At 40.6% G+C, this 23,835-nt stretch overlaps 1 long non-coding RNA gene and 1 pseudogene across 1 annotated transcript; one reads left to right on the plus strand and one right to left on the minus strand.

Annotated features, from left to right (window-relative positions):
- Positions 1-2,174: 2,174 nt before the first annotated feature.
- On the plus strand, positions 2,175-3,492 carry LOC137248606 (THO complex subunit 5-like; annotated as a pseudogene).
- Positions 3,493-14,923: 11,431 nt separating this feature from the next.
- Positions 14,924-22,733, minus strand: LOC137250054 (uncharacterized). The gene is made up of 4 exons (XR_010952712.1): positions 22,419-22,733; positions 21,850-22,023; positions 15,987-16,167; positions 14,924-15,916 (listed from the first exon to the last, which is right to left on the minus strand). It is a non-coding gene; the product is annotated as an uncharacterized lncRNA (long non-coding RNA).
- Between the last annotated feature and the right edge of the window lie 1,102 nt (positions 22,734-23,835).

The following is a 23,835-nucleotide window of genomic DNA, read 5'->3' on the forward strand; positions in this document are numbered from 1 at the left end:
ACGCGTTCAATCTGCACGTACCATTATGCCAAATGGATCATGCAACCCTGTAGTGTATTTATTGGTCACCTGACAGCTGGTATGGTGAATTTGTGGTGTGGGAGTATATATATACTTATAAGTATTTGCTTGCCCTTGAAAAAAAAACTAGGTCACTGGGGCAGTAGCACACTAGGCCGGTAGAAACAGTTGACTTTTTCCAATTTCGGGACTTTGTCGTGTCGGGATTCTTTACTTTCGGGACTCGGATTGTTTTTGCACCGAGTCCTTATAATGACGGTTTGTGATATTTGTTGTTGACAAACAACAAGTCCTGCCCCCCGCCAAAAAACAGGCAGTACCGAAGGCAAAAAAATTCAAAAAATCAAAAAAAAATTTTTTTTTGGTTGTTTTTTTTTTTTTGTTTGTAAATGAGAGCAATTAATTTTTTAAGGAGGTGTTTGCCTTTATTTTTTGTGCGTAAGTATGTTTTGGGACTGCCCGGGTCAAAAAAGCCGATCCCGATTGTGTTCCTTTTGCGGTTTTTCGGTATCAGTGTGCGTCATTTGATGCAGCACTAATAGGATATGCCGAACCAAGTAGGCATACATACATACATATGTACATACGTTGGTTACAAATATGCCAACGGCAAAAGACAAAACAAATGAACATTCATACACACCCGTGTATAGAATGTAAAATTCCGATGAATTGAAAGAAACGGTAAAAAAATCTAATGATTTTTTTCGTTCTTTCAATTCTTTGACTACGGCGCTTGGAGTAAGATGCATGGCTACTGGAGGAGGCAAATAGTAAGTGAATTTTAAGATTTGTTCATTTGGTGTATTCTTTTATTTTAAGTTATTAATTAATATTCTTTTTATTTTCAGGTGACTGGTGATGGATGCAGGCGGTTGGCGTGATCCAGGGAATTATTGGTTTGGTGTGTCGTTCCCTTTTTTTATTTTCTAGGTTACCGGCATCGCAAAAGGGGTGCTCCAACTGCGGCGTCGGCCGCGCCGTCAGTTGTCACCTTGTTTGCGATGCCCATTTATGCATTTGTATTAATGGACTTTCTTTTCTTTTTCTTTGCAGGTTTTGCTATTTGTATAATATGCTGTGCACAAAACTGCATTTTAATCACTACCTCTTTGAAACGCTATACACCAGAGCTAGCAGCGGTTAGTTCCCTTGAAGAAGCAGGATTTCCGGTTTTACAAGGCATATTTCCACAAGACATTTTGGAATTTATGCCTTGTTTTTTTTCCAAATGTTTTCGCTATTGTTATAAATACGCGAGGGCAGCGGCACTGTACCGGAGCCATACTGGGCACTTTTTCCTTGTTTGTTGGTGCCAGGTTTGTGGGATCAGCCAGGAAATGTTACGCCACTTGTACGTTTGATAACGGCGTTTATTAGGCCAGGTTTTTCGCAAATCTTAGAACTTGAACGCTGTCTTAGGCATTTTCCAAAAAATTATTGCCTCAAAATCGAATGATCATGAGGGTTTCTAGCTTATGCAAAATTTGCTCGCCTATTATCCCGCCCACCAATTACAACCCAATATGCGCCAGATATTTGCATTGTTCCTTCAACGCCTGTCGTTATCAAAGACTACCAAATATGTACCTTGTATTATAGTATGCCTTTGTTACTTCGCCGCCAAAATGGTTGCACCAGCTTTGGTAGCATTAATCGATCAAATACAAGTATTAAAGAGGGAAGGTTTCTCCATAAGACACCTCGGGACCAAGTTGACATTAAATATCCTGAGGAAATTTGCTAAAAAATGTCACCAAGTTGGAGAAATACATAAATTGCACCATCGCATAGCCGAATGCAAAAAATGTTACCAAATTCATGTCAGTCACAATTTCCGGCTTCATCCAAAGCTCTAGGTCAGGGTGGTAATGTTATGTTAATTTTTGACAGTACTCCGGAGTTGATTGTGCTACAGGACTTACCGAGAATTGCGCAATCCAAAACAAATTTTAAATGGCTGAATTGTGTGCAGTATATATTTTTTTTTTTTGTACGAATCGGTTATAAAATTTGTGTTAAATGGCGGAATCCTTGCATAAAGGTTTCGAAACACTATGCATCATCTTCGATAATGTACTCAAAATGAAGAATGGCTTGGGGGAACGCGAGCGGACTGCTATTTGTCTTGATCAAAAAGGTCAATCAATCGCATGATTAAAGACAGCCTACGTTCTGAACGAGAAGATCTGCATCGTGAAAAGGTCCGAGTAGATAGTAATCGTTTGCATTTGCAGACTTTATTCCACGAACAATCAGCTGCACAGTGCAAAGAATTACTGAATACCACTCATCAAGTATTTAGGGAAATTGTACTAGAGACCGAGAAATTAACATCATTTGCACCATCCTTGCGTACGTTGTTGAAAGCTGCGCGTCCACTAAAGGATGCACTACTAGTACCAATGTATAAGGAATGGAAGTTGCAACAGCTTGTGCAGCGTCATCCACTTGAAGTACGAATTACAATTGGTAATAACGCCAAAAGTATGGAGGAATCTATAGTAATGAAGCTACGTTATTTCAAGCGTTTAGGATTTGTAACGCAGCTACAGTGGTAAGCTTAAGTGATGTTGAACAAAGTTTTGTTAATGCAGCGCTCACACAAGACGCTCAATATTTGTGTGACAACGATTTGGGTGATACGATACCCGTGCCTGGCGGTGAAGATGAGTTGAAACATATTAGCATGACACCAAAAGAATGTTTGGATCATTTAAGTACGATGGAATATCGACGTCCCTATCGTTGGCTGCAGTCAATGTGTTGCATAGAAGTCGTTAATAACATCGATAACACATCGCTCACTGTTACAGCCGCGATGCAAGCTGAGTCACCAAAGTTACAAAAAATGATACCAGCACTCTGAAAATACATACAACAATTGTGGAGCTCTCGCTTGAATTTGATTAAACAAATACGTGCACTGGTTCAAAAGCAAATTGATTTATACTTGAAGGAAGAATGTTTACCCACTACACGTTCTGCTTGCAGCCTTGTACAATGGACTTCACTTAGCTATGAGGAGTATATTGCATCTGCACCTAACGTCAATTTGGAGCTCGTCAATAGTACTCATCTTTTTTATCGCGCCATTGTTATACGTGGATCAGCTAAACTGGAATGTCATGTAAGTATAGGTAGTAACTTTCCTGCAGAGAGCCCGATTTGGTCTATATGCATTTATGGGAATGGGCATCTTAATGGCATGAACAGTGCCGCTGTGAAAACAATGGAATTTTGGACGAATTCTTTAACTCAAAGCTTGTTGAAGCATCATTTGGCTTTGTTGGCGACACAACTTGTACGCACTATGTACAGTTTGGATAGATTTTGGAAACAGAGGGCCCGCTCTACAATCCTGTGGAGTATCATCGTGAAAAGTATTATATAATGGCATTTGCAATGCGTATACGCGCTAGGCCGTATCGTTATATTGAGGGCGGTGCTGTTAATACATTTAAGCAATAGTTTTTAAGAATTCTTTTACGTGCCATTTTTCATGAATTTATAAACACTGAAATATCTTTTACAGCAACCAAAAAAAAAAAAAACTCGGAAATCGAAGTGCTTAACTAGCCTGCAAAGTTTGACAGAGTTGGGTGTGGGAAATTTGCAAAAACAATATCCAGCGATGGTTCACACTATAATACGTACTGGAAATAATCTGCAACATCCAGTTATATTGAGGATCAGGAAAAAATCCGAGGTGACCTAAATATTGGGTTATGTAGTCTTTGCAGATCACCATTTCTTTTAACAGCTTCAAATACGATTTTGGCTGTAGACTATTCACTTTATGTGTCTACCGAAGGCTCCATGAATTCCTTGGAAAATTTTATTGCACATTTGGACACCAATCGCAAAAACAAAGTAGATGTTTTAGCTGGGAATATATACCGCGTGACTGTAATTAAGTTACTCATATACAATAAGAATGAAGGACTTGATACAATATTTATTAAATGAAAATGTGGTTTCTCAACCAACTTCATTAACAGGAGCTCATTGGTAGTATAATTTGTAGTCTAAAATATCGTCGGTGAAAGCTCCAACCAACCCTTCTATGATGGAAAACGTTTTATATGTGGTTTGAGCTTTCATAGATGATATAACGTATTTACATAAATGAAGATGTGCGATGGAGAACTTCATATTTCCTTTTCAATAAAATTAGGTGTCATGAGCTTCCCTGTAAAATACGTGACGCTTAGATGCCTCCACAATTCCTTGCGTTATCCTTACGTTATGAAACCAATGAAAGTTGATGAGATCATGGATCCGGAAGTACCCAATTTATCTGGTGGTGCACTGTAACGAGTTACACATCCGTTCACGAATCGCAGCTATCAGTCAATGAACAAAGAGAGGGTGAGTATAATTGAAGAAGTTTACACTTAAGCTTTTTGATATAAGTTCCGAAATGTTATTGATTTGAGTCAGTTACTAGAGGTTTGTTCGTCAATGATGACCGATCTTTGACACTCCCAACCGCGAAATCTGGAAGGGTTCCTTTGACTAAGTAAGGAAAACGGGGATTAATTCAATCACCTTAGTGAAATTGTAGTAGACAAGTGTCTTTAGTAGGATATTAGTAGTGCTAATAAATTTGTCAATGCCACAAGTTTTTGGGGAAATCATTCATCTTCTACTAAATATTCAGTGAGTTGATAAAGTTATGATGGTTTGGTCATTCTTGCAGAACTTGTTTGAGGAATGCTGCACCATCCCAATATTTGTTGCCAAAACTCCCTATATGAGCATAAGGTCAAGGCATTTTGTCGTAAGAAAAGTTAATGGAAAGTTTACCGAGATGCAGTGTTCCTCAATCTAACTCTAATATAGGACGGTTTTTTTTGGGAGTGATACGACCCTCTGCAGCCGCAATGAACTGGCAAAACATAAAAAAAAAAAAATAGAGAAAATGGCCTGACAATCTTATATTCCTACCTTAACTTGGACAGAAGAGTCCAACTTTTGTGCGATCCTGCTAAACAGGGCGTATTCACCCTTTTTGTCAGAAATTTCGGAAAGCTGTTGTCCGTTTAAGTCTTCATGGAAGTGTTCGAGAGATTAATGTTCCGAACATACGGAACTTGACGCCGAGCGATGAATTTGATGTGGCTTAGGTTTCGTATGTTTGTAGGTTTACGAAAGTCCACGCTTCCATGGTTTCCGTACTTTTCCTAAACCCTCTTGTGACCGAATCCTGGACTCCACTAAGCGAAGCTCTGTAAAACGATGTCAAGCCATATTTAGTATATGGCTGTCCCTACTCATTCAGTAAAAAATCCTGTTGGTCTCGTGCTTTTGGCGGAGTGTATCTATGTTCTCTAGCAGACAGTGATCTGCGTTAGGGTTCTGGTGTCCTCGTTCTGGGATAACGAGTGAGTTGGGGTTGTTTCTGTAAAAATAAAAAAATAAGTGTTTGGTGGCAGATGGGCGATCTGCATTAGGATTGTTGGTTGGCTCTCGTTCCGGGTGAACGAGAGCTGGGTTTAAATTTTTTTTGAAAGTAGGGATATGGAGGAACGGAGGGATTGTTAGGAGGAGTTCGTCGCCTTCTCGCAATCCGTCTCTTCCGGTGGAAGAAGGATCAGTTTGACCAAAGGTCGTCTGACTTGACCCTTCTCGGTTATGAGGTCGACTACACGTACTCGGTTATCTTCGCCGGGATGTACGTTGACGACTCTACCTAACCTCCATTCGTTGGGAGATAAGTTGTCCTCTTAGAGGACGGCGAGATCTCCCACTTGTATGTTTTCTTTCGGATGCTTCCACTTCACTCGTTTTTGAAGTTCGGATAGATATTCCACCTTCCATCGCTTGCAGAAAGTATGATGGAGGGCTTTGAGTTTCTGCCACCGATTTATCATCGAGGCAGAGCTGTCACTAGCATCTGGTTCTGGCGGAGCCAGTAGGTGGCTGCCCGTCAGGAAATGTCCTGGGGTTAGTGGTTCCAGATCCGTTGGGTCATTCGACCCTGGACTGAGTGGGCGCGAGTTGAGGCACGCCTCAATCCTGCACAAAAGGGTTTGGAACTCCTCCCTGGTGTACTTATGGGGAGACGCGATCTTTTTGAAGTGGCTTTTGAAGCTCTTCACTCCCGCCTCCCACAAGCCGCCCATATGTGGAGCAGCGGCGGGAATAAAATGCCAGCTTAATGCTTGATGATTGTACTTTGAGACTGTTTTGTCTCGGCTTTCTGCCAGGAAGGCTTTAAACTCGGATCGTAAAGATCTTGACGCTGTACAAAGTTTGTACCATTGTCGGAGAAGATGTTTTTCGGACATCCTCTTCTCGCGATAAAACGCGCAAAGGCTGCGAGAAAGCATGGAGTACTAAGGTCACTAGTGGCTTCTAAGTGGATGGCCTTAGTGGAGAAACAGACAACAGGCATACGTAGCCTTTTGACAGTCGACATCCCCTACCGCGGTAGCTTTTGATGTCGAAAGGCCCCGCAAAGTCGACCCCGGTATTGGTGAACGCGCGGGTAAAAGTAGTCCGTTCGCAGGGAAGGGTACCCATAAGTTGGGACTGCGCCTGTTTTCGGTGAATAGTGCAGGTTTTGCAATTATGAATGGTGGCCCTAATCATGGTTTTGATGTTAGGTATCCAGTATTGGGTGCGTATCAGACGTAACATGAGTTGGTTTTCCCCATGCAGACTTTGTTGATGAAACATTAGGACTGTCAGACGGGATAAACGGCAGTTGTATGGGAGGAGGATTGGGTGGCGTTCAATAAAAGCTAAGTCCCCGAGTCGCCCTCCTACCCGAATGATGCCATGTTGGTCTAGGTAGGGATTAAGTGAGAGTATTATTTAGATCATTATATTCAGAACTATAATGTTGTTTCTGATATATTTTAATTAAGAGTTGGGTTACTGATTTGATCTCATCAAGAGAGATTAAAGGTGACTCGACCTGAAATTTTGATCTGATTTTTTTGTTTTGGGGTGAGTTCTTCGGTAGAACCTCATAACGTATGAGAGCACCCGTAAAGCCCTAGGTAGGTCTGAAAAGCGTTGGAGAACATCGGCAGTATTTACTGTTGTTGTTGCGCAGGTCTTCGCCCTCTTTTCCTCTACGGAGGTCATGTAGTCACTTTCTTGTGCTGGCCATTGGGAAGTGTCTTCTTGCAGCCAAGATGGTCCCTGCCACCACAACGAATTGTTGACCAATTCAGACGCAGGTAATCCTCTGCTACCTAAATCTGCTGGGTTAGATTCTGAGTTTACATGCAACCAGTCCTTATTTCCGACCATGTCGATGATCTTGGTGATCCGATGTGCGACGAAAGTGGACCAGGAACACGGCGGTTTCCTTATCCATGCGAGGACGATAGTTGAATCCGTCCAAAGGTGCACTTTCACTGGTCCCAACTTGAGGTTCCTGAAAATTGATTCGGTGATTTCCGCTAACAGCACGGCTCCGCAAAGTTCCAAACGTGGAAGAGAAAGAGTTTTCACTGGGGCTACTCGGGTTTTGGCTAGAAGCAGGTTCGTGCAGACATTATCATCCGTTTTGACGCGCATGTAAATGGCTGCTGCATAAGCCTTCTCGGATGCGTCACAAAATCCGTCGATCTCGATGTCGGTTCCTGCTGAAAAGTTGACCCATTTAGGTATCCGGATTTTATCGATTTCATGGTATTGGTCGGTGAAGGTTTTCCATCGTTCCAGCGTACTGGTAGATACTGGTTCGTCCCAAGCGGTGCCTTCCAACCAAATACTCTGCATGAGTATTTTGGCCACAATGACCATTGGTGCCAGCCATCCCAAGGGATCGAAAAGTTTGGCGATTGCTGATAGTATCGCTCTCTTCGTAATGTTTTCCGGGTTGTCCAGCGTCCCGGCTTTAAAATAAAATAAATCGGAGAGGGAATTCCATCGAATGCCTAACGCTTTAACTGAACTGGTATCTTCGAATGCCAGGAAGTTTTCATTGAGCAGGTCTGCTTTGGGGATTTCCCTTAGAATGTCCTCTGAATTGGATGTCCATTTGCGAAGTGGAAAGCCCGCTGAGTGTAGGACTTGACGAATTTCATCTCTGGCTTTAATAGTCGATGTGATCGTATGTCCACCCGCTAACACGTCATCTACATACATGTATTCTCGTAGTATGTTAGCCGCTGTAGGGTGTGAGTTTGACACGTCGTCTGCCAGTTGTAGGAGCGTTCTTATCGCGAGATATGGAGCGCAATTCACTCCGAAGGTAACCGTCTTTAATTCATAAAGACTAATAGGGTCATTCGGGGAAGTGCGATGCACAATACGTTGAAATTTGGTGTGCTTATCGTTCACCCAAATTTGACGATACATCTTTTCGATGTCGCTATTGAAGACAAAACGGTATAGTCTCCATCGTAATATAAGGATGGGTAGATCGGCTTGTAGAACTGGGCCCGGGAGGAGAATGTCGTTTAGGCTATTACCGTTGGCCGTAGGGCTCGAGGCATTGAATACTACGCGTACCTTTGTGGTGGTACTTTCCGCTTTAATAACGGCGTGGTGGGGCAGGAAGTAATGATCCGAATCGTCGGATGGGATATTTCCTTTCAATTTTTCCATATGTCCGAGCGTTTCATATTCTGACAACACCCGAACATATTCCTTACCTAAATCTGGGTTTTTTATTAGCCGCCCCTTATTCCGGAAGAATTGAGAGCATGCACGCTTCAGGGATGGTCCTAAGTTAATATTGTTAGGGTAATCCTGCCGGAATGGTAGTCACACGGTGTACCTTCCATTCTCACTTCGCTGCGTTGTTTCTTTAAATAGTTGTTCGCAGTACCTTTCATCTTCATTTAATATTTTATTTTTGGGTACATTTTCTACCTCCCAGAAAGCTTTGAGTTGGTTGTCTAACGCAACCTCGTTGTAGAAAGACATAATGCTCTTCGTTGGATTCGGTGATTCGATACGACCGGTCAGTATCCAACCGAACACTGTCTCTTGGGCTAAGAGTGTGTTAAGCACATTCTTTTTTATACCGTTCATTATAATTTGGGGATATATGTCTCCGCCAAGTATGAGGCCTACGTCTTCGTTGACGTAGAACCTCTTGTCTGCCAAAACCAAATCTGGGAATGCCTGCATAGTCATCGTTGATATGGCAGGATGGAAGATTCTCAGTGAGTTTCGTTAGAACTAGTACGGATGTAGTCAGGCTGAAGCAGGGATCCACTGGTGAACGTAGTTCGATGTTGGATGCTTCTTTCACCTGAGCTGACACCGCATTTGTGATGCCTGAAACATGGGCATGCATTTTCCTCGCTGGCAAATTGATTCTGCGTTTCAGTCTTTCAGTTATAAAGGAACATTCAGACCCAGAATCAATTAATGCCCGCGCGGAGAAGTCGGTACCATTTTGGTGAATGTGTACGCGAGCAGTTCCTAATATCACGCCTGTGATGGAATTGGCATGGCAGGATTTGACATTCTGATTCGCAGAGGAAGGTGGTTGTCCCGATTCCTGTCTTTTCCTTGCCTGTGCTGAAGTTGATGGGGCATTATCCGCATCTTTGAAGGGATTTCGTACCGCCGGTTGCTGAAGTGTGTCCGCATGCAGGAGCGTGTGGTGACGAGAGTGGCATTTGGAACAGTTGTATGAACTGGTGCACCTTGTCACTGTGTGTCCTGGGGATAAACAATTCAGGCAGACATTTGTGGATTTGACGAATTTAATCCTTTTTACTGGGTTTAAATCGCAAAAACGTGAACAGTTGCGTAATCTGTGCTCCGTAGATTTGCACATTTTACACATTGATTTTGTTGTTTGCTTAGTTACTTTGGTTTGAAAAGCACCAAGTCTTTCTGTAGGGTTTTCCGTCGACTGGCGCGACGTGTTTGATTTTTGCACTTTAGAAGTGGCATTACCTGTAAAACCAGACACGGTTTCAAGTGTCTGGAAACGATTTGACAAGAATTTGTCCATATCCTCCCACTTGGATATGTCCGTCTTGTGGTCAATGCTCTGCTCCCATAGAGCCAACGTATTTTCAGGTAATTTTGCCGAACATAAATAGGAAATAATCGCATTCCAATTTGAAACAGCGATCTGATGTGTTTTTAAAGATGCCAAGCAATTATTTATGTCGCGCTGTAAGGTTTTCATAGAGCTGCCGCACTCGCTATCTATCTTTTTTAGATTAAACAAAATTTGTAGTTGTGAGTTTAAGAGAATCCGCTTATTCTCGTATCTCTCACATAGGTTTTTCCAGGCTGTTTCGAAGCCTTCATTTGTCAAGGGACATTTCTTGACGATGTCCTTTGCCTCACCTTGAGTTTTCTGATTGAGGTGGAACAACTTTTCTACCTGGCTTAGGCGACTGTTGTTTTTGTATATGGCCGTGAACAGGTCACGAAACGTTGGCCAAGATAGGTAGTCGCCCTTGAACACCTCAGTATCACAAGCTGACGCGCGTTCTCCCTCAGGTTTGACTGCCCTATCTTTTTCCTCCTTCAATTTGGCTTGAAGTTCAGCCATGTTCGACATGCATCGCAAGAATACGGCATATGCCGCTTTATGCTTGATCTTGACCGCTGCAATTTTCTTTGCGTCGAGCGTGTCAGAGCCAAGCAACTCTTCTAGGGCGTTCTCTGCTTTTTCCCACTTAGCTTGCTACTCTTTTTGCTGTATTGCAAGAGTGTGTACAGTGTGCAGAGCCGCATTGATATCATTAAAATCGGCCTCGAATTCGATTATTCGATCGGCCAATCTAATATATGATTCCATGTTCATGGATTAAAATTTGTGATCAAATTAAAAAGGGATTGTAAAACTGAAAAAACCTGTGCGAATCACCCAACCAACAATGATTAAAATATAGAAAAAACTCTTTGTTTAACGCTTTCAATTTGTTTATTTTTTCACTGACTTTGCAGCTTATTTGTGCCGAAAAGCAGGGAGAAGGGGAGAGCAATAACAACGTCTTTTGTGGAATTAATTATAAATAAGTGCGCGCGCTGATATAACAACTCGACGAAAAGTGTAAAAACTCAGTGAAAACTGTTGTAAAAACTGTGTCGATTGAATTAGTGAAAATTAAAGTGCTTGAAAAGAAAATGAAAATTGCCACAGCCGTATGGCGTGAGATTTTAATGTGAATGTGAGGTTATGTGCACCTTTTCCTTGTGCTGTGTCCGGATAGCCTTACCGCTGGTGGGGGGACAGACCAGATAGTCACAAGGAATGTTAAACGACGTTAATGCAACGCGTTTGCACTTATTGTTCTTTTCGGCACTAAATTTTTTACACTTTTCGCGGTTAATTAGAAATCACTACGCACTTTAAATTGATTTTTCGCACATTTTATTTATTGTTTTAACCAAAAAAATGTGGCAAGAAATATTGCACTTACTCTGTCTTTTTATGGCGATTTGTATAGTGGTGCTTATGTTGCAGTGGCTTTAGCTGGCTGTCGCTTGCTCAGTGTTTTTGCAAGATGTTGTTAGGCAATTGTAGTGTATCACCCCAATAATTTACCACCAAGGTGTATAACCAAGCGTGCATATAATGGTTTTGTACGGATGTGGACTGTATATAGGTACTGTATTCCAAATTCCTGGTGAAGAAGGACCAAATGTTCGGCCGGGGTGCGTGTGCTCCTGGAGGTAGGTGGGCGCACCGGGGTCGATCTCAGTGGGAATAGGTGTATGGAATAGAAAATAAGCAAATAGACGAGATTTCTCGTTATAATATATGTGGTTTATTGTATAACTATATGAATTAGTTGGTTACAATATTACCTGAATTTATTGTGATCAGAACGGCAGAGATCGTTGGCCGCAGATGCGTGCTGTACGGCTGTTGAAATCCAAGAGGCCGGTTGTATAGCAAGCTACAACCGTTGACCCGCAAAATCCTCCGTTTTGGAGGGGAAAGGCACCCACACATCAACCCCGACATGCATATGCATGAGTGCTGACAAAAACACACATACACGTACATGTACATGCATGCACATGCATGTGGCGGTGATGGTGTGGGTGGTTACAAATTAATTCGAGTATCGATTCGCAGGGTTGCATTGGGGGGATCGCGGACAGATGCGGAAAAAGTTAGGCATCCTGCCTAAACAGTATCTATTCTGGTTTGTGGGTTTGCAAATTGTAAAAGCATTGCCGCTGTAACATCTAGTCGACATAGTACCGACATAGTACATTACAAATTACAATCGCCCAACCTAGGCTCTATGGGTAGGTATAGCTTTTTCGATAGCAAAGAAAATTGACTTTGAATACAAATCTGCTCAAACAAGAGAGAATTTAACCATGCAAAGCTTTTTCAATCTTTTCCCAATGCCGTGCAAATAGGCATATAGACTAAAGGTCCTTCTCAATCACTGGGGTCCTATATTTATATACTGTCAAAACCTCAGCTTTAAAAAAACGGAGAATGTGACTAAGGTGAATAGAAAAAGCCTGAATCGCTGTAGGACGTTGCTATGGAAATAGACATAATTTTATCAAAATTCTCAGAATTAGGAAACTCCAACCAAATCGCCGATAGACCTATGTACTTTGATGAATTTAAATGACTTAAACTCAAGTATTTGTTCTTGTTATACGATCGACAAAAATAACGACAATTTACTCTATTTGGTCAATGCACAATGTGTTCATTTACATGTTCCATTTTACAACAATAGCAAAATAAGTAGGACATATAGTAACATTTTGACACATAGCAAGAAAGCAATAGATTGTCTTTGCGAAGTTTCAGCAAAATTCAACTATATCTTCATGTTTTTGGAATACTTTACATAATGAAGAGCCTTATGCTTTTATATAAAGAAGTTATCCGAGAGATATACCTAAATAGGAAACCAGTCAACACCCAAGAGCCAACATTTTTTATACACATACACTTTGGCTTTGAGTTGAAAGTATTTTAAGCCATTCAGGAATGGAGATTTATAATATGCAACCAAAAAAAAATCACAATTTTTAAAGGAATGCTGAGAGAATGCACACTCAATTGATTCAATCCTTTTACAACTCTGCCATTGAGTTAAAATTATTATTGAGATGTTTTACGAGTATATATGCAATATATCCACGACATGAAAATTTTATTTGACACAAAATTGTATGCACGCTATTCGCTTTTTGCACACCATTTAAAATTATCAATTCCATATAAGATCTTCCATTTGCATTTATGCATATTTATTTAATGGCATTTACAATGTGCGCTCACTTGGTGTAAGTTTTTGTTCTAAACATTGGATATGCGCTTATCGCATTTCTTTCAATTATGGAGATTTACCCGTATATTTGAAGATAAGGTAACCCTACAAGACAGGTACCCGTTCCCTAATCGATTACTTAATCGTCATCAATAACTTGTTCACCAATAATCGTCTTAATGACTTTTACATTGCTGTCGTGAAAAAGGTAACGCATGCGCTCTCTCAAAATAGTGTACGTGTGACTCTCTTTCTCGCTCTTACCTATTGTGTTTTCGACATTCCTTCTCGCTCGATGTTATTTACATTTTTAAGTTACTTCATCAGTTATGTTTTCGTTATCGCTAACCAAAACATATGCAACAACAAAAACACGGGTAACTGGTCTATCGGTTACCCGTATCGGTTACCTTCTGTCAAATCGCTTTTTCTATGAATGAAACGCGTCCTTTATGTTCAGATAATATTTAATTATAAATTATTCATATATACAATGTTTTTTTAGAATTTAAATTATTGCCTTATTACTCTAGCGAACTTTACATATGTGAATTTTTATATTTATAAACTATATAAATACATTAACGTCTATTCATAGTCGTGCCCTTTCCGAAACCTTGTTTTGAAGTTCTTATTTTTCCTGCGCTGGTAGTGTTGCTCATCAGTTTGCAGTCATATTAGTTTGGTAGATATAGTAACATCAGACGTAGGGAAATTAGGAAGCATGTCAGGAGTATCACCAGAATCCAAAGAAGCATGGTGATTCATTTCGTCACCTCCGTTTTCTTCCATATCCGGATTCATTCCATACTAGTAATTATAAATATCTTGTAGATGCCACATAGGTGTAACCATACCCTCAAGATATTTCCGTTCAAATCTTGTGGTGTACACGTAAACTTGTATTTGTTCTAAATTATTCACCACATTCTAAACATAGAAAAGATGTATTAAGTGTTTGCGTAAATACCATTGTGATTACAATATGGACAAACATTCAATTCTAAACTTTTCGTTGTTACATCAATTGTTTCAGCGTGTTGTACACGTAAATAAAAATTCATACTTGAATGTATTTTCGTCTTCCAATCGCATAATTTACATTTTAAATCAGGCATGCTTAACCAACGAACCGATATCATTTCGTTACGATAATTAACGTTAATAAACGAAACAAAGTCATTTCGTTTCGTTTATTAACGTTAAAAACGTCAAATTAGCGAAATGATTTCGTTTCGTTTTCTGCCATATCAAAACGAAATCAAATCGTTTATGTTGATTATTAATTTAAAACTATGCTGGCAAAGCTGATTGATGGCGGAGTCATTAAAGGTGAAAGCATTCGCCAAGCTGATTGCAACTTTTCTCATGAATTTTGACAGTACGAACATTTCTCAGAGTATTTTTGACATTACCACCAACGAATTACACAAACAAATTACATGGAGTTTGTGTGTGTATGTGCCCTCGTTGTTACCACCTTACGGCTTCACCATGGCTATAGCATTGCCATCACAATTCAAACATAAAGTATCACGTTTTTGTTAACGTTTTTAACGTAAACGAAAGCTTTTCGTTTCGGTTAAAAACGAGATACAATTTATCTTGATAATTTCTTTATCGATAATATTTCGAAGTGTTTCAACGGAAACGGTGGAAATTTTTTGATAAACGATTAGCTTAACGTTAAGGTGCATCCCTGTTTTAAATAATGACTATTAGGCATATGAGAAATCTCATGGTCCAATAATTTGTTGAAGCTTGGTGTAGCTGCTTGAATAACACAAAATTTACATTTTGCACCACGTTCGTTATATTTAAATTGTAAATGTTCTGGTTTCTCTACACGATGCATAAAGTTTAGATGCTTTTTCCAACAATGTGCTGAATTTAATTGAAATACATACATTGGGCATTGTCTCATGATAAATTTTCCATAAATATACTGAGCCTCTTTATGTAGGCTCTTTTCTTAACATCTAATTCTGGTCGTACAGGATATGACAGTTTTGCTTCAGGTTATAATCCACACTCATACTATTTTCAGATTCTGTTTCATAATTTTCATCATTTTCAACATTGGACTTTGCATCAACATCATTATCATCATCTTCATTTTTTGATAACTCTGTTTTAAGCTTCATATTTATCAAAGGTTCATCTTCCTTAGTATTAGAATTGTCATCTTCGGTTAAGTTTTTATCAAGTTTAGCTTTTTCCTAGGTTTAAATTCTTTACTATCCGTACTAGAATTAATACCATCATCAACATTTTTCGTGGTCTGTTTGAGTTTTTAAATTTGCCAATGGTTCGCCTTTATCAGTATTACAATCAGAATGGCCTTGGCCATCTTCACCGTGTTGCAAAGTAGGCGACACATGTTGGTGTTGATGTTTGCGCATATTGCGGATATGTTGGTGGTTCACTAGTCATTAATTGTTTAGAAGTTTCAACTTGTTGCGTTTGTTGTTGTTGTTGCTGGCTGATGATGTGGTGTTAACGTTTGTTGTACAATTTATTCGGGTGATTGCACATATTGTTGGTGTGTTATAGTGCTGGAAATCCTTCCGATATTGAAAGTCCTTGATTAGTGTAATCCCCACGTAGTGAACTACTCCTGTGACCGCGTCCGCGGTAACTATTACATCTGAAGGCGCTTAAGTTACAGGCATAGCTGACATTGCTTATATAACAGGTTGACTCTAAAGTAAAAACCAAAACAAAATATTAGAATCAGTGTTTATGAATAACATATTTAAAATAAGCTCTTACAACAACGTGATCGGTGGCTACATCCCCGTGAAAGTAGTGTGGTGTTCCTCCTTGTATAAACGTAGATACTGGATGTGCTCAACCGTGCAGTTTTCTTCTAATTTGAGCAAATGTATGTTCTTACAGCCACAGCTGGAATATTTGGGATATTTCTATCCTCACATCGTCAAAATCAAATTACCTAGAATGAAAAAGAAACTCATATCAGTAAGAATAGATTAAAAGTTTTTAATATAAGCCGAAAAGTGTTCCATAAATAGGGCTCCACACATAGCTCTTTTCCAAAGGCACAAGAGAAATTTCAGATAACTAGAATCAGGACCTGGTAAAGTAACTTCAAAGGCGATTTAGTCGCCACTACTTCGTATGCGCATTTCTCTGCGCTCCCTTTCGGCATGCATCATCAATTTCGTCATTTCTATAAAGGCCATCTTGCTCACAGCAATCCAACAATCTATTTGTCCGCAAATTCGTGGAACTAAATTCCTAATGGAAGGTTCCTCTCCAAAAACTCTGTTTACAGACAGTCTTTCGCCGTGAAAACGAGGGCAGTGAAATATTACATGTTCTGCGCTTTCCAATTCGGACGGACAGCTTGGACAGAAAGGATCCTCCTCTATCCCACGCTTATGTAGATATTCCTTGAAGCCACCGTGCCCGCTCAATATCTGTGTGAGATGGTAATTTAGTTTGCCGTGTTTTCGCTCGTACCATTCCGCTATATTCCGGACTAGCATGAGGGTCTAGCGCTCTTTTCTCGAATCTTCCCACCGTTCTCGCCACCTAACTATTGTTCGTGACCTTGCGCTTTTCTTAGCATCTTCAGATGGTCGGCTGAATCCAATGGCATACAGATCGGCCATTTCACCTGAAAGTAGATCTACTGGGATTTTCCTGGATAAAACATGGATCGCGTCGTCGGAACAGCACATGCTATTCGTATAGCAGTAATGCGGTCGGCTGCTAGTATATCTTTTTGGTGGACCATTTTAGATCTGTGCCATACTGGTGCTGCATATAATATTATAGAGCTGGTTACGTTGGATATAAGCTGACGGGTAGCTTCGCTTGGGCCGCCGATGTTGGGCATTATTCGCGTTAGGGTTCCACTAACTCTAGAAACTTTGTCCCACACCGCCCTGAAGTGCTCCCTAAAAGTTAGTTTTGAGTCAATGATTACTCCTAGATATTTCAAGGAGGGCTTTGAATTTATTTGATAATCTCCTATGGTTAGGACCAACTCATCCACAGTCCGCTTTGAGCTCATCAGAACCACTTCTGTCTTATTGCTAGCCATCTCCAGCCCCGTGTTCGTCAACCACTCCTTTATTCCTCCCACGGCGTCATTACATAATGCTTGGAGCAGATCAAGTTTCTTGGCCACTGCTACTACGACAATATCATCTGCATAGCCGACAATTTCCGTGCCTCCGGGAAGGTCGATTTCTAGCACCCCGCCATACATCGCATTCCAAAGAGTTGGACCTAGAACAGATCCCTGAGGGACACCGCCCGTAGTGTTGTGCTTTCTTAGTCCCTCATCTGTATCAAAAGGGAGTACTTTGTCGCTTAAATAGCTACAAATTATTCGGAGCAGGTACGGAACTTGTCTTGGGACACCCAAAGTGCACTCACGCTTCTCATGGCTCCAGCGGGTTAGCGGCTTCCTAGAACTTAAGCCACTTGCTGCTTCTAGATCTGACATCTGTCAGCTGGAGTCTTAGCCCGGCAAGCGCAAGGCACGAGCACAGAATGAAATCGATCGTTTCTTCCTCCAACCCGCACTTCCTACATCTGCTATCACTGACCAAGCCTAATTTAAAGGCATGTGACGCCAGAAGGCAGTGTCCAGTAAGAATACCCGTCATGAGTCTAGTCTACAATTTAATGATAATGAAAATATAAGAATCAGTGTTTATGAATAACATATTTTAATTAATCTCTTACAACAACCTGATCGGTGGCTACATCGCCATGTAGGTAGTGTGGTGTTCCGCAAGTTGACATTAGCAGTAATATTATTTACATAAACATAGTTTGGTATTTGTGCAGGCCTCAATATAGCATACATTGGTTCAGTTCGGTGTGCACCAGCCACTGGTACAAACACTTTTGAATGCATAGCTTTCATATAGGATGGATGTCCAGCAGTGCTCCGGTTGTGCCAATATGTAATGGGCTGCTCCGTCTCTTGGTACGGCTGTATAGGTATAGGCGGGTGTAATGTATTACTAGGCTCAAGATCGTATGGTACATAGATGGCTCGAAGACGCCAGAGGGGATTGGAGCCAGAGTTTTCGGACCCAGAACCAAAATATCAGTAACTCTAAAAGCACATCCGAGCATTTTCGAGCGAAAGTATTCGCCATAAGTTAGTGCGCTAAGCTGAACCTTCAGCGCTGATACCCCAATGAAACAATTGCCATACTCAGTCAGGCCCCACTAAAGGCATTTGCGGCGTTCTAAATTAAGTCAGCACTGGTCCTTCAGTGCGTATAAAAGCTAAATCAATTAGGAGCACACAACGTAGTACTGTTGCCCTGGGTCCTAGGCCACAGGGGAGTAGGGGGTAATGAGCAGGCGGACTCAGTGTTTAATTTATTGCGTCCCTCCCACAAATTGTCATCCTCCCAGCAGATCCTTGCAGCGGGTCTGCGCCATACTCTCCTCTTCCGGGAAGGTATCGATCCCCAATCCGGGTCCTTCTCCTGACCCCAGTACTGAGAAATGGGTTTGCTGCGTTTGCCGGAAAAGAATCTTTTTAGGACGGTCATATATATAAGGGCCTGAAATATTTCAATGAACTTCCTAATCACAGAAAAAGTAATAATAACTTCAATACTTTTAAAAAAAAATTTATTGGAGCATTGTAAAACCCTTCCAATAAGATAAAGTTTTTGTCCTCTTATTTTTTACATGATATATCCGATACTGGAGCGCGAAAAGGGAATGGTAATATTAAAAATAAAATAAATGTAAGGCGCGATAACCTCCGAAGGGATCTAAGGCCGAGCTTCTCTTCCAATTTGCGTCGTGCTCCTCTTGATTTTTCCCTACAAATTGGCCGGACGGGACCTACATGTTTTATACCGACTCCGAACGGCAGATGAGTTTTCACTGAGAGCTTTTCATGGCAGAAATACAATCGGAGCGCTTGCCAAACACTGCCAAGGGGCGACCCCGCTTAGAAAAATTTTCTTCTAATTGAAAAATCTTATTTCTAAAATTTTGATGTTGCTTTGCCCGGGATTTGAACCCAGGGTATACGGTGTGATAGGCGGAGCACGCTACCATCACACCACGGTGGCCGCCAGAATTCGGTATTTCCAGATGATATTTATTGTTGCTGATCGGCATCACTCGCATTCCGACAGCATTAATATAACAATAAAATTATATAATGTGTAACAAAAATAACGAAAATAAGGCCAAACAAAAGTTGGAGCAGGGGGGATTGGAAACACGCCCTTTTCAACCTCCCATTATATGTTGAGCTGTGCTGATCGGAATCTTCATGCATTCCGACAGCGTCTTTACTAAAAAAAAGTTGAGGGGTGATTGGATACACGTCATTTTCAATTTCCAACATCGAAAGACATGTTTAGCTGTGTTGATCGGAGACTAATACATTCCGACAGCTTAAAATACAAATATAATTGAAAAATATAAGTTCCAAATTTTGTTGCCTTAAGCTGGGAGCACTGGAGGATTGGAAACGCGTCCTTTCCAACCTTCCTTTAATGAGTGGCTCCCAGACTCGTCCCTCTGTCACGCTAGTAAATATGCTGATCGGAAACACATGGCATTCCAACAGCATATTCAATAGAAATAAGTGATTATAACAATGAATTGTACTTAGTAGTTTAAGTTTTAGGCCTAAACAGCCGTAATAATAAATAAATTAAATTAAAAAAATAAATACTCTTGTCAGTGTTTCACGTGCAAGGGATGGTTGCATCGGACAGGTTGCTCTGGGCTAGATTCCAAAATCCAGAGTCCTCGTAACTTTTATAAATATTTGTGGCTCTTGCTGTTCACGGCCTCATTACATTATGATGAAATACGGCACCTGAGAACACAGCCGTATGAAGCTAAAAAACACAAGCATGTCTTCAGTGAACTCCACAAACAGGCGTCGGACCTCTATGCCGGTGATTCCTGTACTCAAAGAACAAAACTAGCAGAGGAGGAACGCACTCTCCCTAGGGAAACGAGAGTAGTCACTCTAGCTTAACTTCGAGCTGGATAACGTAACAGGTTAAACTCTTACCTATCCAGAATCAACCCCGACATACAAAACATTGTCCTGCTTGTAATGTGTCCTCACATGTCACCAACCATCTCTTTAACTGTATTGTGGAACCAACGCCTCTAACACTCCTCTCATTATGGCCCACCCGTGTTGAAACAGAAAGTTTCTTTGGACTCCCGTTAGAGGACATTGATGACAATTTGTGATCGGTCGCACCTATTGGATGGGGCGAAGCACTGCTACTACTACAACAGCAGTCGGACAACACGGAGAGAGGCAGCAACTGCATGACCCATCGATCCCCAGCCGTTCCTGCAATTTGGCCCACAGGGGCATTTATTAGCAGAAGGGAGGGAAAAGAGAGAACACTGGCGCAATATGCCAGGCCTGAGTCCATCTAAGTTACTGTTAGGGGGTTACAGCACAACTCGATATAGGGCATTAATAGGCCTCTCAAAAAGATTACCTAAGAACCCCAACGTCTATTCTTACAAGACACTGTAGACTGAACAGTCACATGCAAAAGCTGGGTATAGTATCGAACAACACATACAGATGTGATAGATCAGCAGACGGTGGACCATATCCTTCTAGATTACGGCGCAATTTCAAGACGTAGGGCTAAGTTTATGGGCTCACCATGGCCAGAGCATTCCCACATTTAATCCCTCAAGCAAAGAACACTACTGGGGTTCATCAAGGAAGTCGGCCAGGATGAGGTGCTGTGAAGGAAATGTGCAAGTCACTGTGCAATCCTCAATAAATGATCTATCTATCTACGTTCCGGTAACAAGCACCATTGTGGTACTAGCCCCACCATCTCGGGAACTATTGATATGACTACATTAAACCTTCTAGGGATTGAATATTAATAATGCCGGCAATGCGAAAGTCTGCTAAAATGTACCATTCTCAATGGAATGCTCGATATATAATTTTCCACGTTTTAAAACAGTGATGAAAAGAGCAAAATTTACAATAATTTTAACTGGATGTGGGTAGTAAGGTGTTGATGTCCTCTCTTAACGCAATGTAATGACAACTGCGATGCAGGGAAAATGACAAAAATCTTGCAAATCTACTGATTATAATTAATTTTTCCTCCCCTTCTATGCAGTTCTATGCATACATACATATGTATTTTTCTCTCCAAACGCTAATTAAAAAAATTAATTGGTTTTCACATGAACTTCGAACTCTGTCGTATTTGCATTCTTCAGTTGATTATCAACAAAAGCATGACAAATTATCACTAAAAAATTCATACATTTTGCTTATGTATTTAATATGGTAGCCAATTCACTTACCCTTTCTGGTGCGATGATTCCTGGACAATCGGGCCTGACTAGACGCGATTTTTTTTTGCTTTAAGAGAGCGTGCTTAACGCGAACCCTATCATGTTATGGCACACCTTTGGTGATGCAAAAAATCAAAGAAATTTCTGCTTCTAATGCTACTAGGATAGCAGAAGCAGCTCTCGGTGGCGCCACATAAATAACAGTTGCATGCCGATCAGTTGCCTTTTTTGCTCCGGCTACTTATTCAGTTTTAATTCACATTACATTATCTACTATTGCAATTTTTAATCACTACAAATCAATATAAATTACCGAAGCAAATACTGGAAAACCAAGATGCGTAGTTCCACCCTTTTTTAGGGAAACACATCCAACCAGTTTGGTACCGTATTCCAAAGCATGTTGCTTGTAAAGTACCTTGTTTTTGTAGATATCCTCTGATTTTGGCATATTCTGAGCTGAATCGCAACCCGGCGGAGATGCTATCTTTTAGAATAATATAACATTTTTTTTATTATTTGAAAATGCACATACGTATGAATGAAAATCAGAAAGTAAATAATGTTGTTGTTGTTGTAGCGATAAGGACACTCCCCGTTATCGACTTTGTTGGTCCTTTGCCGGATGCAGATTGGGTACGTTCCGGGAACCATTAAGGTACTAGCCCGACCATATCGGGAGCGATTTAGTTGACATAAAACCTTGTAGGCCATCCCGTCGATTCTATACAACCTAATATGGTAACGATTTAAAAGACGGTGCACAACCCAATTTTTATCAAAAATTATCAAACGTGGAATCAAAAGGCGCGCCTCGAGCTCCGTTTTTATTATTATTTTATATTTTTAAATTAGGTGGTGTACCGTCTTGTAAAACGCTACCCTTAATATTATTTTGGGCGCAGGCCGCCAACGCAAAAAGATGGTCTCTGCAGCAATATCTTTAATTTCCGTCACATGTCACAACTCAAATTAACTTAATGTTATTTTGGTCGAAGGTCGCCAACGCAAAAAGGTGTTCTCTGTAACAAAATTTTTAATTTCCGTCACATGTCACAACTAAAAGCACAACATATTTTTCGTTGTAAACAATTTATATTTTTTTGCGTTTCAATGTTTTCCGGAATAATTAATGAACTGTCATTTCGATGACAGCATGAAACGTCGATGTGTTAGTGGAGAGCGAAAAAAGCTTTGAATGTGTTGGTGAACTGGTTACCTCCGTCTTGTAGGGAAGTAGCTTCATCTACCATATAGTTTTAATTGTTTAACACTTTATGTATGCATATATTGCAATTTTTCTTTTCTTTTTTTTTTTCTTTTTTTACTAACTCGCGACCTCAACCGGCAATGACGCGTGCACTTTACTTTTTGACTCTTCAAAATGGTCTACCACGCCGTCCAGCCGTTAAAGAAAAAATTCCATTCCAATATTGCTACTGCGCAGTGGAACGGCGCCGTTAAATCGCATGATTTAACTGTGGTTGCCATAGTGGAACCATACAAGGTGGTAGTCGCGGTGACATTCCTGCAGCCATCATTAAAAGTTCCATATATGTACTTTGTTTTTGTGGACCGATAGATTAATGTCAAAATCGTACTGCGCTGAAAGTTGATGTGCCAAATCGTATAAAAACTACAAGGCAGCTGCCACCTTGTATAGTTACGCCATGGTGGTTGCCGTTATTGGGAATTTTCCCACACCTTTGGATTCTTTGGCGATGCCACCCGCGAGAAATTAACAAAAAATTGTTTTAACCACCCCAGGCAGACATGAGTGAGGGTGAATCCTAACCTTTTCCCTATCACTAGCGAACTGGTACGTTTCAAGGGTCAATCTCCCAAGTGGACCATAACAAATTGAAATCTGTCTTAAGCCGCACGTGTTTAGCTCTGAAATCTTGAGTAATAGCTTTGAAGTTTTCAGTAATGATCTTCAGGACAAAGTTGGTGGAGGAGATATGATTGCTGTTGATACCAGCTTTTCCGCTACAATTCTGATTCCTGAAGCCGATAAAATCGAATTTCTTTATTTACGAGTTAAACATTTTACCTGTTATACTTATATTACTGTAAGCTACGTCCCTCCGCAATCTGATATACAGATATACTGCAAACATTCATCAGCTATACGGTTAGTGTCTTCTTTAGTTAATGCTTCTGACTTGGTCATAGTGTAAGGCGATTCTAACTTTTCATGTGCAACGTGGAATATAATTGACCGTTTATTGGTTCCCTGTTCATCTAGAGACATCTTCAATGAGTTTTTAAACGACCTTGCAGATATGGCGATTTATCA

The sequence above is a fragment of the Eurosta solidaginis genome, chromosome 4 (assembly GCF_040869045.1).
Source record: "Eurosta solidaginis isolate ZX-2024a chromosome 4, ASM4086904v1, whole genome shotgun sequence".
NCBI classification, from domain to species: Eukaryota; Metazoa; Arthropoda; class Insecta; order Diptera; family Tephritidae; genus Eurosta; species Eurosta solidaginis.